Genomic DNA, 13,526 nt, shown 5'->3' on the forward strand with positions numbered 1-13,526 from the left:
TTCTTACTTACATTTCGATTGTTATTCCCTTTCCCGGTCTCTGAGCCAATATCCCCCTCCCCCTCCCCTTCTATATTGGTGTTCCCCTCCCCATCCTCCCCCCATTACCGCCCTCCCCCCAACAGTCACGTTCACTGGGTGTTCAGTCTTGGCAGGACCAAGGGCTTCCCCTTCCACTGGTGCTCTTACTAGGATATTCATTGCTACCTATGAGGTTGGAGACCAGGGTCAGTCCATGTATAGTCTTTAGGTAGTGGCTTAGTCCCTGGAAGCTCTGGTTGCTTGGCATTGTTGTTCATATGGGGTCTCAAGCCCCTTCAAGCTCTTCCAGTTCTTTCTCTGATTCCTTCAACGCGGGTCCTATTCTCAGTTCAGTGGTTTGCTGCTGGCATTTGCCTCTGTATTTGCTGTATTCTGGCTGTGTCTCTCAGGAGAGATCTACATCCAGTTCCTGTCAGCCTGCATTTCTTTGCTTCATCCATCTTATCTAATTGGGGGGCTGTATAAGTATGGGCCACATGTGGGGCAGACTCTGAATGGGTGTTCCTTCTGTGTCTGTTTTAATCTTTGCCTCCCTATTCCCTGCCAAAGGTATTCTTATTCCCCTTTTAAAGAAGGAGTGAAGCATTCACATTTTGGTCATCCCTCTTGAGTTTCATGTGTTCTGTGCATCTAGGGCAATTCAAGCATTTGAGCTAATAGCTACTTATCAATGAATGCATACCATGTGTGTTTTTCTGTGATTGGGTTACCTCACTCAGGATGATATTTTCCAGTTCCTTCCATTTGCCTATGAATTTCATAAAGTCATTGTTTTTGATAGCTGAGTAATATTCCATTGTGTAGATGTACCACATTTTCTGTATCCATTCCTCTGTTGAAGGACATCTGGGTTCTTTCCAGCTTCTGGCTATTATAAATAAGGCTGCTATGAACATAGTGGAGCATGTGTCTTTTTTATATGTTGGGGCATCTTTTGGGTATATGCCAAGGAGAGGTAGAGCTGGGTCCTCAGGTAGTTCAATGTCCAATTTTCTGAGGATCCTCCAGACTGATTTCCAGAATGGTTGTACCAGTCTGCAATCCCACCAACAATGGAGGAATGTTCCTCTTTCTCCACATCCTCGCCAGCATTTGTTGTCACCTGAGTTTTTGAAGAAAACTTCCCTAACCTAAAAAAGGAGATACCCATAGACATACAAGAAGCCTACAGAACTCCAAATAGATTGGACCAGAAAAGAAACACCTCCCGTCACATAATTGTCAAAACACCAAACGCACAAAATAAAGAAAGAATATTAAAAGCAGTAAGGGAAAAAGGTCAAGTAACATATAAAGGGAGACCTATCAGAATCACACCAGACTTCTCGCCAGAAACTATGAAGGCCAGAAGATCCTGGACTGATGTCATACAGACCCTAAGAGAACACAAATGCCAGCCCAGGTTACTGTATCCAGCAAAACTCTCAATTAACATTGATGGAGAAACCAAGATATTCCATGACAAAACCAAATTTACACAATATCTTTCTACAAGTCCAGCACTACAAAGGATAATAAATGGTAAAGCCCAACATAAGGAGGCAAGCTATACCCTAGAAGAAGTGAGTTTTTGATCTTAGCCATTCTCACTGGTGTGAGGTGAAATCTCAGGGTTGTTTTGATTTGCATTTCCCTTATGACTAAAGATGTTGAACATTTCTTTAGGTGTTTCTCAGCCATTCGGCATTCCTCAGCTCTGAATTCTTTGTTTAGCTCTGAACTCCATTTTTTAATAGGGTTATTTGTCTCCCTGCGGTCTAACTTCTTGAGTTCTTTGTATATTTTGGATATAAGCCCTCTATCAGTTGTAGGATTGGTAAAGATCTTTTCCCAATCTGTTGGTTGTTGTTTTGTCCTAACAACAGTGTCCTTTGCCTTACAGAAGCTTTGCAGTTTTATGAGATCCCATTTGTCGATTCTTGATCTTAGAGCATAAGCCATTGGTGTTTTGTTCAGGAAATTTTCTCCAGAGCCCATGTGTTCGAGATTCTTCCCCACTTTTTCTTCTATTAATTTGAGTATATCTGCTGTGATGTGGAGGTCCTTGATCCACTTGGACTTAAGCTTTGTACAGGGTGATAAGCATGGATCGATCTGCATTCTTCTACATGTTGACCTCCAGTTGAACCAGCACCATTTTCTGAAAATGCTATCTTTTTTTCCATTGGATGGTTTTGGCTCCTTTGTCAAAAATCAAGTGACCATAGGTGTATAGGTTCATTTCTGGGTCCTCAGTTCTATCCCACTGGTCTATCTGCCTGTCTCTGTACCAATACTATGCAGCTTTTATCAAAGAAATGCATTTCTTATACTTTATTGGTTTTCAATTTATAGTGGACATTACTGAACATTGTATATAGTAATTATGTAGTAACTGTATTTTTATGTGTTGGGAATCCAACGCTGTTTTTCCTTTTTGTGGTATAACTTCTCAATGAATGCAAGGGATTCATAGAATGCAGACATAGAGACAGTTTCTGTTCTCAATGATCCATGTTGAATGTATTTTATTCTTTTTTATATGTTTTATTCTTGGTCAAGACAAAACCTATTATTGAAGGATTGTTAGTAATTATCTAAAAATCTATATAAATTTATGAGTTTTATTTATGTCTAAAAGTTTAGGAAAGTGGCAGAAGTATGTTCTCATCTAAGAACATTTGTTTTGATTTCTATTTCTTGTCCCCCCCCCCATTTTTGAGAGAAAGAGAAAAAAACATGAAGTTTGGTGGGTAGGGAGGTGGGAAGAATCTGGGAAGAGTTGTGAGAGAGGAAAGAATATAAAATATGTTGTATGAAATACATTTTAATAAAATAAAAGGATTTTTAAAACCAGCAACATTCTCCACAGAAATAGAAAAAATCTAAAATATACATGGAACCCCAAAGGAATTCAGATAGTCAAAGAAATTCTGAGCAAAACCTCCAAACCCTTTCCCCCAAACCCAAACCTAAACTAACCAACCAAACTTAAAAAGTGATGGGCAGATTACAAAACCAGATTTTTAAGAAATATTGCATACCTAGAGTTATAAAAAGCCCTGCATTGTACAGGCACATAGATATGTAGACCAACGGAACAAAATAGAAGTCTCAAAACATGAGTACATATAATAGTAGGCATTTTATATTTGACAAAGATTTCAACAACATATATCAGAAAAAAAAGATAGCATCTTCGACAAATCGAGTTGGAAGACTGGGTGTCCATATGTAGAAAAGTTAAATTAGACTCCTACCTATCAGACCCCCACCCCACCAAATCAAGTTCAAATGGATCGGGATTAAGTAACTTGGTGTGAAACCTAAAATGCTGAACGTACTAGAAGAAAACATGGGCAGCATCCTACAATGTTCAGGTGAATGATGTAATGAGAATTTTGGTTTCTTTAATATCATAGACATGTTATGGGGATATATATATGTTTTTGTTTTAATCCTAGGTGTGGAATATGCGGCTGCTTCAGCGTGTCTACTGCACCAGATGATGATTTGCCTTGTGCTCTGGCAGGGGTGTGATTTTGCCAGCTGCATATAGGTTCTGCACGTGTATGACATTGGGATTCTAGGGACATTTGAGAGGGTATAAAAAAATACTAGAGTCCTGAGAGGCTGTGGTCACTCCTCCTCCTCCTCCTCCTCCTCCTCCTCCTCCTCCTCCTCCTCCTCCTCCTCCTCCTTCTCCTCCTCCTCCTGCTGCTGCTCCTCCTCCTGCTGCTGTTGCTGCTGCTCCTCCTCCTGCTCTGCTCCTCCTCCTTCTGCTGCTGCTGCTGCTGCTGTTGCTGCTGCTCCTCCTCCTGCTCTGCTCCTCCTCCTTCTGCTGCTGCTCCTCCTCCTTCTGCTGCTGCTGCTCCTCCTTCTGCTGCTGCTGCTGCTCCTCCTCCTGCTGCTCCTCCTCCTCCTGCTGCTGCTCCTCCTGCTGCTGCTCCTCCTGCTGCTGCTCCTCTTGCTGCTGCTGCTGCTTTTCTTCTTGATGCTTCTGCTTGCTGTTTGTTATTTGCTGGTTGGAGATATCCTGATGATGAAGCTCAAAATTTCCCCAAAGAACTTGATTCCCCTAATCAGCAGGAAGTAGTCTAATGATATTGACTCCTCCTTTTCCCTCTAGCCTTCTTCCTCTCCTACCTAGTGTTGGGGGAATTAGAAAGGATAAGGGTGGAGAAGGGTGGTAGAAATAAGAACCTATAAAGTAGCCAACAGTCCGGCTACAATAGGAAAGTGCTTTCTGAAAAGAACTTCATTTGCCCAATTGTTGTCAAGTCCAACAATTGACAAGTAAAAGCCTATAAAGCTGGAAATTTCCTGTACAGCTAAGGCAACAGTCAATTGAGTGATGAGGAACCCCACTCTGTGGGGAGGGAATTTTTGACAGCTTTACCCAATTAAAAATAGCGTATGGATTTGAACAGAGAGTTCTCAAAAGAAATATGGCTAAGAAATAACTTTAAAATTGTTCGTCAACATTAGCAATTAGGGAAATGCAAATTAAAACAACTTGGAGACTCTATCTTACTCCAGTCAGAAATGTTAAGATTAAGAACTCACCAGCTTGCAATCCCACTAACAATGGAGGAGTGTTCCTCTTTCTCCACGTCCCTGCCAGCATCTGCTGTCACCTGAGTTTTTGATCTTAGCCATTCTCACTGGTGTGAGGTGGATTCTCAGGGTTGTTTTGATTTGCATTTCCCTTATGACTAAAGATGTTGAACATTTCTTTAGGTGCTTCTCAGCCATTCGGCATTCCTCAGCTGTGAATTCTTTGTTTAGCTCTGAACCCCATTTTTTAATAGGGTTATTTGGTTCTCTGGAGTCTCACCTCTTGAGTTCTTTGTATATATTAGATAATTGGGTGAGGCGTTGGGAAGGAGTAGGTGGGTGTGTGGGTGAGTATCCTCATAGAAGAAGGGGGAGGGAGGGTGGGATGGAGGGTTTCAGAGGGAAGACCCGGAAAGGGGATAACATTTGAAATGTAAATAAATAAACTATCCAATAAAAAAAGAAAAGAACTTACAACAAATGCTGGTGAGGATGATGGGAAAGGGGAACCCTCATTCATTGCTAGTGGGATTGTAAATTGGTACTGGCCCTCTGGAATTCAGTGAAGAGAATTCTCTAAAAGCTAAAATAAATGTATTATATGACCCAGCTATACCATTCCTTGGCATATGCCTAAAGGACTTCCCACTCTACAGATACTTGCTCGGCTGTTTGTTGTTGCTGTGCACTCACAAGAACTAGTAAATGGAAGTAGTTTAAATGTTCTTCAAGCAATGAATGGGAAATGAAAATGTGGCCCATGTATACTACAGAATACTACTAAGCTTCAAGGAAAAACAATAAATAAAAATTTGCAGGTATGTGGATATTAATAGAAATTATTAAATTGAATGAGGTACCCTAGAAACAGAAAAGAAAACCACCACACATATTTCTCTGTTTCTTCACTCCAAACCTTCAGATATGAGCAAATACTTTGGAGTAAATGCAGAAACCAGGAAAGTAAAAAGAAACCAAGAGTGTGGAGAGAGCTCTAGAGAGAGGAATTACAGGGAACGGGTTGTATGAAGGGACAAATGAGAAAAAAATTTAATTTGGATTGGGGAGGACAATACAGAAGGAGAGGGGACAGCGGGACATGAATAACACTGTCTGCAATAATAATAATAATAGTGAATTTTATTATTTCATATACACCTAAAATTACATAAATACACATGAGTGTATATTTAATTATACATACATGGAAGTACAGATACACACATGTATGCATATATATGCACCATAAACTATAAAAAGAATCCCCAGAGCCAGACATGGAAAGCCTCCTTTTGAGTTGTTGGTCATAAGAGTCCAGGATACTCTAAAATCAACATAAGCTATTGCTGTTTCCCTTGGTTGCTTCCTAGGAGTTGAAGATGGAATCTTATTGCTGAGGACACCACAGACTGTAGACACAGGCCTCAATGGATTTGAGCTGGATTTGACCCGGAGGCCTACTCCTTCGGGATTATAGGACCGTGCTGTGCAAGTTGCTAAGGGATGAAGGCTGTAACTTTAATTTTTTAAAAACCTTATTTTAAATGATGTTTCTTAAACACTTTAGCCTCCCTTGTAGCCTGCCACCCACAGAGGTAGTGGAGAAAAAAACGATATGGGGGAAGTGGGCCTGTTTAGAAAGGTTCTTTGGAGCGATTCTCATCTGTGCTGTCTGGAATTTAGCAGTTCAGTTCACAGGTCGGCAATGGCAGCTCGATCCACTCAGAAACACTTCCTGGACACACCAGCAGTCCAGTCCGGTAGAATCAACAGGAGGGACAAGGAGAAGTTCTCAGCTGTTCTTCAGCTGTTCTCTCAGGGAAGTGAAGATCAGTGAAAATGCGAGACCCACAAGCATTGCACAGCTAGCTGTACCAGTGAGCTAAGCTCTGTCTTTGTCACTTCTTTGAGTCCTATTTATACCCTCGAAACATCACGTGCCCTCCATGTGCCTTGCCTCTGCATGACTCTCACCTTAGCACCTGCATCCAATCAGCTTGAGTCTGAGAGTCCTGGCAAATGCAGCTCAAGTGCGTAATGTTAGGTGGACCAATACATGTGTGCTTAAATTTAGTAAAGAATCTTTCATCAAATGTCCTTTCACGTGATTGCTTTAGCAAAACCTCCTCTCTCCTGTGTCTGCTTCAGTGAAACATTCCTTCACGAGTCTGCCTTAGCCTTTCACCTGAGCCCACTTCAGGAAAGCATTCCTTCATGTGTTTGTCCCAGCAAAACACCATCCAACAGGAATGACTTTCCAAAGAACCCTTAAGTTTCCACTTCAGAAGGCATTTAATAGTTCCACTCAGTTTTGATGCCTATGAGTCACAGCAATGACAAACACTGCACGATATCACTAAGGGCACCACGATGTATCCAAGTGATATCCAACAGCTGTCTCCTGGAATTTAAGGAAGGCCTGCTCAACAGGAAGGAAATCATTCCTGGTTCTGGAAACCCAGTCACTCTTCGCTAGTGAGATTGTTCGTAGATGAGAACATACTTCTGCCAATTTCCTAAACTTAAATGCATTCTAAATGCTTATCCTTCTATCCTCACATGGGTGTGACTCTCACCTTATTAAAAAAGCTTGTTTTTGTAAGAAATGAAGAACATTTGAGAGGACCACAAAGGATCATATTTCAGAGAACAACTGACCTTGGTATGCTAAGCCTCAGTTGACAAGTATGTACAAGCCCTGTGTGCGGTCTGGGGAGCATTGTGGAGTGTGTGTGGGTGTGGTGTGGGGGAGGTGGCTGCACTGTAGGAGGCAGAGGGACAGGAAGTCTTCTGCCAGATTATGTCCTCTAGACACGACAGGAAATATTCTCTCATGAAATCTCAACAAGGTGGTTGCTTCACAAAGGCTTGGACAATGATAACACCATTTAAATTCTACTGTGCAAGGGTGAAAGCTCATGGGGACTCACACTTCAAGAAAAAGCTATAGGCAATTAGTGCCTGCTGACAGAGGGATAATTAGCTTTCCCCAGGGATGAGACCTCTAAATTGTTATCCAAACCCAAGTGGTCAGTACTGAAATCACACTCAGGCACAGGCACAGGCACAGGCACAGACAGACAGACAGACAGACACACACACACACACACACACACACACACAGAGGGAGGAGAGTCATTCTATAGTACTAATGAGTTGGTATGTCTAGGAAACAAATGAGCATTACAAAAGTTTGTTGTTGCTGTTGTTTGTATTCTTCCTTTTAACTCTTTTTAGTTTTTTAAGAGGGCATCATAATTACGTCATTTTGCCTTCCAGTTCCTCTTTATAAACCCTCCTATGTAACCTTCCATCTTGTTCTCTTTCAAATTCATGGCCTCTTTTTCTTTAATTATATACATATAATTATGTATATATGTTAAATGCAATGAATATTCCCAAATACATACTATTTGGGAACCTGCTCTGTCTGTGTAATGTTACTTGTATGTATGTATGTATGTACGTATGTATGTATGTATGCTTTCAGAGCTGACCATTTGGTATTGGATAACCAACTGGTGTGACCTTCCCTAGGGAAGGCTATTTCCCTCTCTATTAGTACTCTTTAGTTACCTGTAAATATTGTGAGAGCCAGATGGTTCAGTGGTTAAAAGCACTGACTGCTCTTCCAGAGGTCCTGAGTTCAATTCCCAGTAGCCACATGGTGGCTCACAACCATCTGTAGTGGGATCTTGGAGCTGTCTTCTGGCAGATAGACATATATACAGGCAGAACACTGTATATGATAAATTTTATAAAAGCATTTGTAAGAGCGAGAGGAATACAGAGTTTGCTATGAGAATGTGTATCTTAGAAACGTCAGAATGTAGCCACAAAATCTTACTAATGAAGCTGCCTATAAATAACCTGAAAGGGATGACAGCAGTAGACATGTTAATGTGGACAGGGGAACGATTATGAGGACTTAGCCATAGAAAACGGGGTTTTGTAAGAAAAGAATATTGAGGAAAAAGAATCAATGGCAATAAGTTATCTTTGTCTGTATGCTGAATGAATAAAGGTACTATAAAAAGACATCTTAAAGATAGTCATGAGTAGAGTCATGAGTTATGAGTAGAGACTGTTAGATGACATAAGAAAATGTTCTGAATCATCTTTACAGTTATTTTAGTTTTTGAGAGTATAATATAATCACAATTTTCTCCCTTTCCTTTCCTCCCTCCAAACCTTCCTATATACCACATTTTATTCTCTTTCTAATTGGTGGTCTGTTTTTTATTATAAATTGTTTACACACACACACACACATACACACACACACACACACACACACTTTGGAGTATAACCAGTTCAATATTCATGATGTTACTTTTATGTGTGTTTTCAGGGACAACAACACAACACCAGACATGCTAACATGGACAGACAAAGCCCATGAGGCTATAACCCTGCAAAAAGAACTAAAAGCAACTGAGGAAAACTGAGTGGGGAATAGTCTTCCCTAAAACAACACACAAATTGGTTGTCTAAGACCCAGTGATCAACCCTGAAAACACACACAGAAGTAGCCACAAAATCTTACTAATGAAGCTGCCTATAAATAACCTGAAAGGGATGATAGCAGTAGACATGTTAATGTGGACAGGGGAACGATTATGAGGACTTAGCCATAGAAAATGGGGATTTGAAGAAAAAGAACCAATGGCAATAAATTATCTCTGTCTGTATGCTGAATGAATAAAGGTACTATAAAAAGACATCTTAAAGACAGTCATGGGATTATGAGTAGAGACTGTTAGATGACATAAGAAAATGTTCTGAATCATCTTGTTTACAGTTATTTTAGTTTTTGAGAGTATAATATAATCACAATTTGTGTGTGTGTGTGAGTGTGTGTGTGATAATTAATGAAAAAAAGAAGCAGATTCTACAATATATGTGGAAATTGAAAATCCCAAGAATAATCAAAGCATTACTGAAGAAAAATAACAAAACTGCATGACTTTTATGACCATATATAATGTATATTACAAAGCTATATCAATTAAGGCAGCTATATTCATGTAAGAACAGACGAAACAAATAGAAAAATGTAGGACCAACACATGTATCGATAATTTTATTTATGACAAACATTATACCACAAAAAGGAAAATTATATTTACAGTAAACACTTTGGAGTTGATTAAATGTCTGTTTAAATACAAACAAACAAACCTAGACCTTTCCCCCATACCAGTACAGATAACATACACGAAAAGCGGTTCTAGATGAGGTATAAATATACATGAGAGATGAAACAACAGTATAACATTAGGAAAATATTTCTATGATCATGGTAAAATAAAGATTTCTTAATCAAGCCAAAGGAATATTAACATAAAGAGAGAAAAACTGAATGTTATTAATATTGAGGCAGCCTGTTCATAAAGCCTCATTAAGAGTCACTGTGATTTCCAGCTGAGAGATTCTCATATATTTTATACAGAAAAGGCTCTTCCAGATAGTAGAAACAAATTTAAGAGAAAAAGAAGACAATGACCTTTAAGAGACTCTATAAACTATATACAAACAGGTAAGAAGCACACAGAGAAGTGCATACTAATTATCTAAAGATACATCTAAAGAAGAATCTAAAGCAAACACACAGTGAGCTAACACTCATGATCACTAGAGTGGCCATTCTTTTTATTAAGACATGATGACTGATAACAAATTCTAAAATAGTTTGACCTCTTAAAAATATTGTTAGAAGTTCATTTTCATTGTTTGTGTGTACATGGTTTTTGTATTATTATTGACTATATTGGATAACAAATTTGGTGTTCATCACTGGAAGAAGTTTTATGTATATAATAATAATATAACAATAATAAAGAAAAAGGGCCATAAATTGGAGTGGTTGGGGGAAACATGAGAGGTGTTAGAGAAAGGGATGGTGAGGAGAAAGGGAAATGGGAAATATATAATTATATTTTAATCAAAAATATTTGAAAATTATTAGGAGTTTTTCGGTACATTGTCTGTACATAGCTGTAGTGTCTAATAAACATAATGAGATATGTATGGTATGGTTCGACAATTTTATTCTTACATGTGTATCAAAAAGAAATTTGAACATACTGCACAAAAAGACATGTACTAGATAGAATCTTCATAGTACAATTTGCACTTCAAATATAGAGACAAAATAATGCCCAAAAGATATAATTCTAGTGTAGTCTCTTCATATAATGAAATTCTCCACAACAATGAAAACAAAGGACTCACTATTACAGTCAATAACATAGACGAATTGCAAAAGGAACTATTTTTTCTCATTCAAATTATTTTTATTTTTTGAAAAATTAAAAAAATTAAAGTATATTATGCCATTTTCCCTTCCTTCCATCTCTAGCCCCTCACTTATCCCTTGTTAATTTGCTCTCAAACTCATGGTCTCTTTCTTTTAAGTGTGTGTGTGTATGTGTGTGTGTGTGTGTGTGTGTGTGTGTGTGTGTGTGTATGTGTGCATAAATATATAAACAGAACCTGTTGAGTCTATGTGCTGTTGGTGTTTATGTATATTACTTCCGTGTTGACTACTTGGTATTGAATAACTGATTGGGGACACCTAGCTACTGGGGAAGACTGAGTCCCCCTCTCTCAGCAGTCCTTAGCTGTCCACAGTTATTTGTCTAGGGGTTGGTTCATGAGCATCCTCCCCCCATCTTAGCATGTTCATATCTGTTGGCATTCTCCAGCTCCTCATAAGCTCACCATTCTTTTATTTTTTAAGACATGCAAATTTATTATTTTCAAACTATTTTTCAATGGGCATTGAATTGAAAACTAATGTGTTTGATGGAAAACAATTAAAACAGTAAGTTTGCATTATATAATTACAATTATCTTTGCATAGTCTATTACTAGGACCAGAAATTGAAGGAATATTGGAAGTATCCTTAATATTATGAGGATCATTTTGCAAAAAATCTACCAATTTTTGAATGGATTTTATGATCAAATGTTTTCTTGGCTATATTTTGTGGCATCTCTTTTAGTGTGATATGGAATCTTTGAAACTCAGGAAGGTGTGGCATCACCAAAGTTAGGAAGTTAGTCCAAACTGTCTTTTCTGGTAGGTAATTTAATTCAGCACTGTGCCTTCCAGCCACCCACTTAAGACAGCTTCCTCTCTTATCTCACCTTTTGGTCTTTTGTTTGGTTGGAACAACCTTTTTCTTTATCACAACAATTTAACCAAACCTTGTCACTACCCAGCTTGGTTTCTAACTCTGCACCTTTCTCAAGAATTTCTCTATAATCCCCATCTTATAACCCTCAAAGATCACAGACAGCTTCCTTTTTGGCCAGTTAAAAGTTTCACTTCTCCCATTGTAGATTTTCATTTTGGAAATTCCCTTTTATCTTTTATTCTGTTCATCCTCACTTTCTCCCCAAACCACGAAACTCTTCAAGTTGTTCCCATCCATTACGTTGTCGGCTGCTCACGATCACACCTTGTTCCATTGGCTGCATCAAAATTGAAGTATTGGGGGTAAAGAAGATACATCTTCTTTAACAGTCCTCACTGGTTAAGGGTCCGGCAGAAGGGTGAACTGGAGAATTATCCAGAATTAATGCTGCCATGATGTTCTCCCCCTTCAGGAAATCTTAGATCACTAAGTTGAAAACTCTGGTTCCCAGAAACAAAATTTTGAAAGAGTCATTCCGAAAACCATTCTCTTATGAACTAAACATCTTTACTAGGTTAATGTATTATAGATAATGGACTTGTGTTCTCTTACACGCAAAGGTTCTGGGTACCTTTGCTTTTCCAATAATGACTGATGTTAATTTGTGAATTCCGTCTGCATTTGCACACAGAAGGGTAGACAACCATTCTTGGTTGATTTTTCCTCCCTGGTAGGTAGGTATCTTTTCCACTTGCTTGAGTGTTTTCTGGTATTGATGTCCAAAATAAGTCAGTCTCATTCCCATTGTATATTTGGGCTAAATGTAGTTTTTCCTCTCTAGTTATCATAGACTTTTTTTTTTCAAAATGGCTCAACGTGTTCTAAAACTGAACCCCAGACATGTTTCGGGCATGCTTTTGGGTTCCCAAAATTGCACATCTATTTCAAAATATAAAAAGTCGACCAGTTCTGGCCTTAAAATCTGTTCAGCCAAAACATTGTGTAAATCTTTCTGCAGCAGCCTGAAGGTCCAGGCCTTTAACAAGGACACCAGTTGAGCATTTCTGTTGGTACCACATATAAACTGCATCATCTACATTACTAAATTTGGATCCTGTCAGGCCTTTTCTCTTTGCAGCCCCTTCTAGTGGGAGATCCTGTTTCAGCAGAAAATTCCATCGATTATTTTTTGTTGCCGTTTTTTTTCCCCCAAATGTTGTTCCCCTTTCTGGTTCCTCCTTTACCTAGTCCCTTCCTCCCATCTACCCTCCCCTTCTCCTCTGAGAGAGTGGTACCCCTCTGTGTATCCCTCGACTCTGGCACAGAAAGTCTCTGCCAGATAAGACACATCCTCTCCCATTGAGGCCAGACAGGGTAGCCATGAAGATTGAGCTGATTGTCTGCCTCATATGTGCCTGGGGACATCATTTCAGCCTGTGTATGTTCTTCGGTTGCTGGTTCAGATTCTGAGAGTTCCCAGAGCTCCAGGTAGGTTGACTCTGTTGATTCTCTTGTGTAGTTCCCATCTATTTCTGTGCCTTTGATCCTGCCCCTAACTCTTCCATAGTTGTCCTACCCCCATCTAATATTTGGCTATGTGTGTCTGCTTCTGTTTCTGTCTAATCCTGGGTATAGAGCTATTCAGAAGAGAGTTATGCTAGGCTCCTGTCTGCAAGCATAACGAGTATTTTTTTTCAGAGCTGGGGACCAAACCCAGGGCCTTGCGCTTGCTAGGCAAGCGCTCTACCACTGAGCTAAATCCCCAACCCCTTAACAGAGTATTATTAATATCAGGGATTGGTGCTT

This window comes from Rattus norvegicus, chromosome X, assembly GCF_021556685.1.
Source record: "Rattus norvegicus strain SHRSP/BbbUtx chromosome X, alternate assembly SHRSP_T2T, whole genome shotgun sequence".
NCBI lineage: Eukaryota > Metazoa > Chordata > Mammalia > Rodentia > Muridae > Rattus > Rattus norvegicus.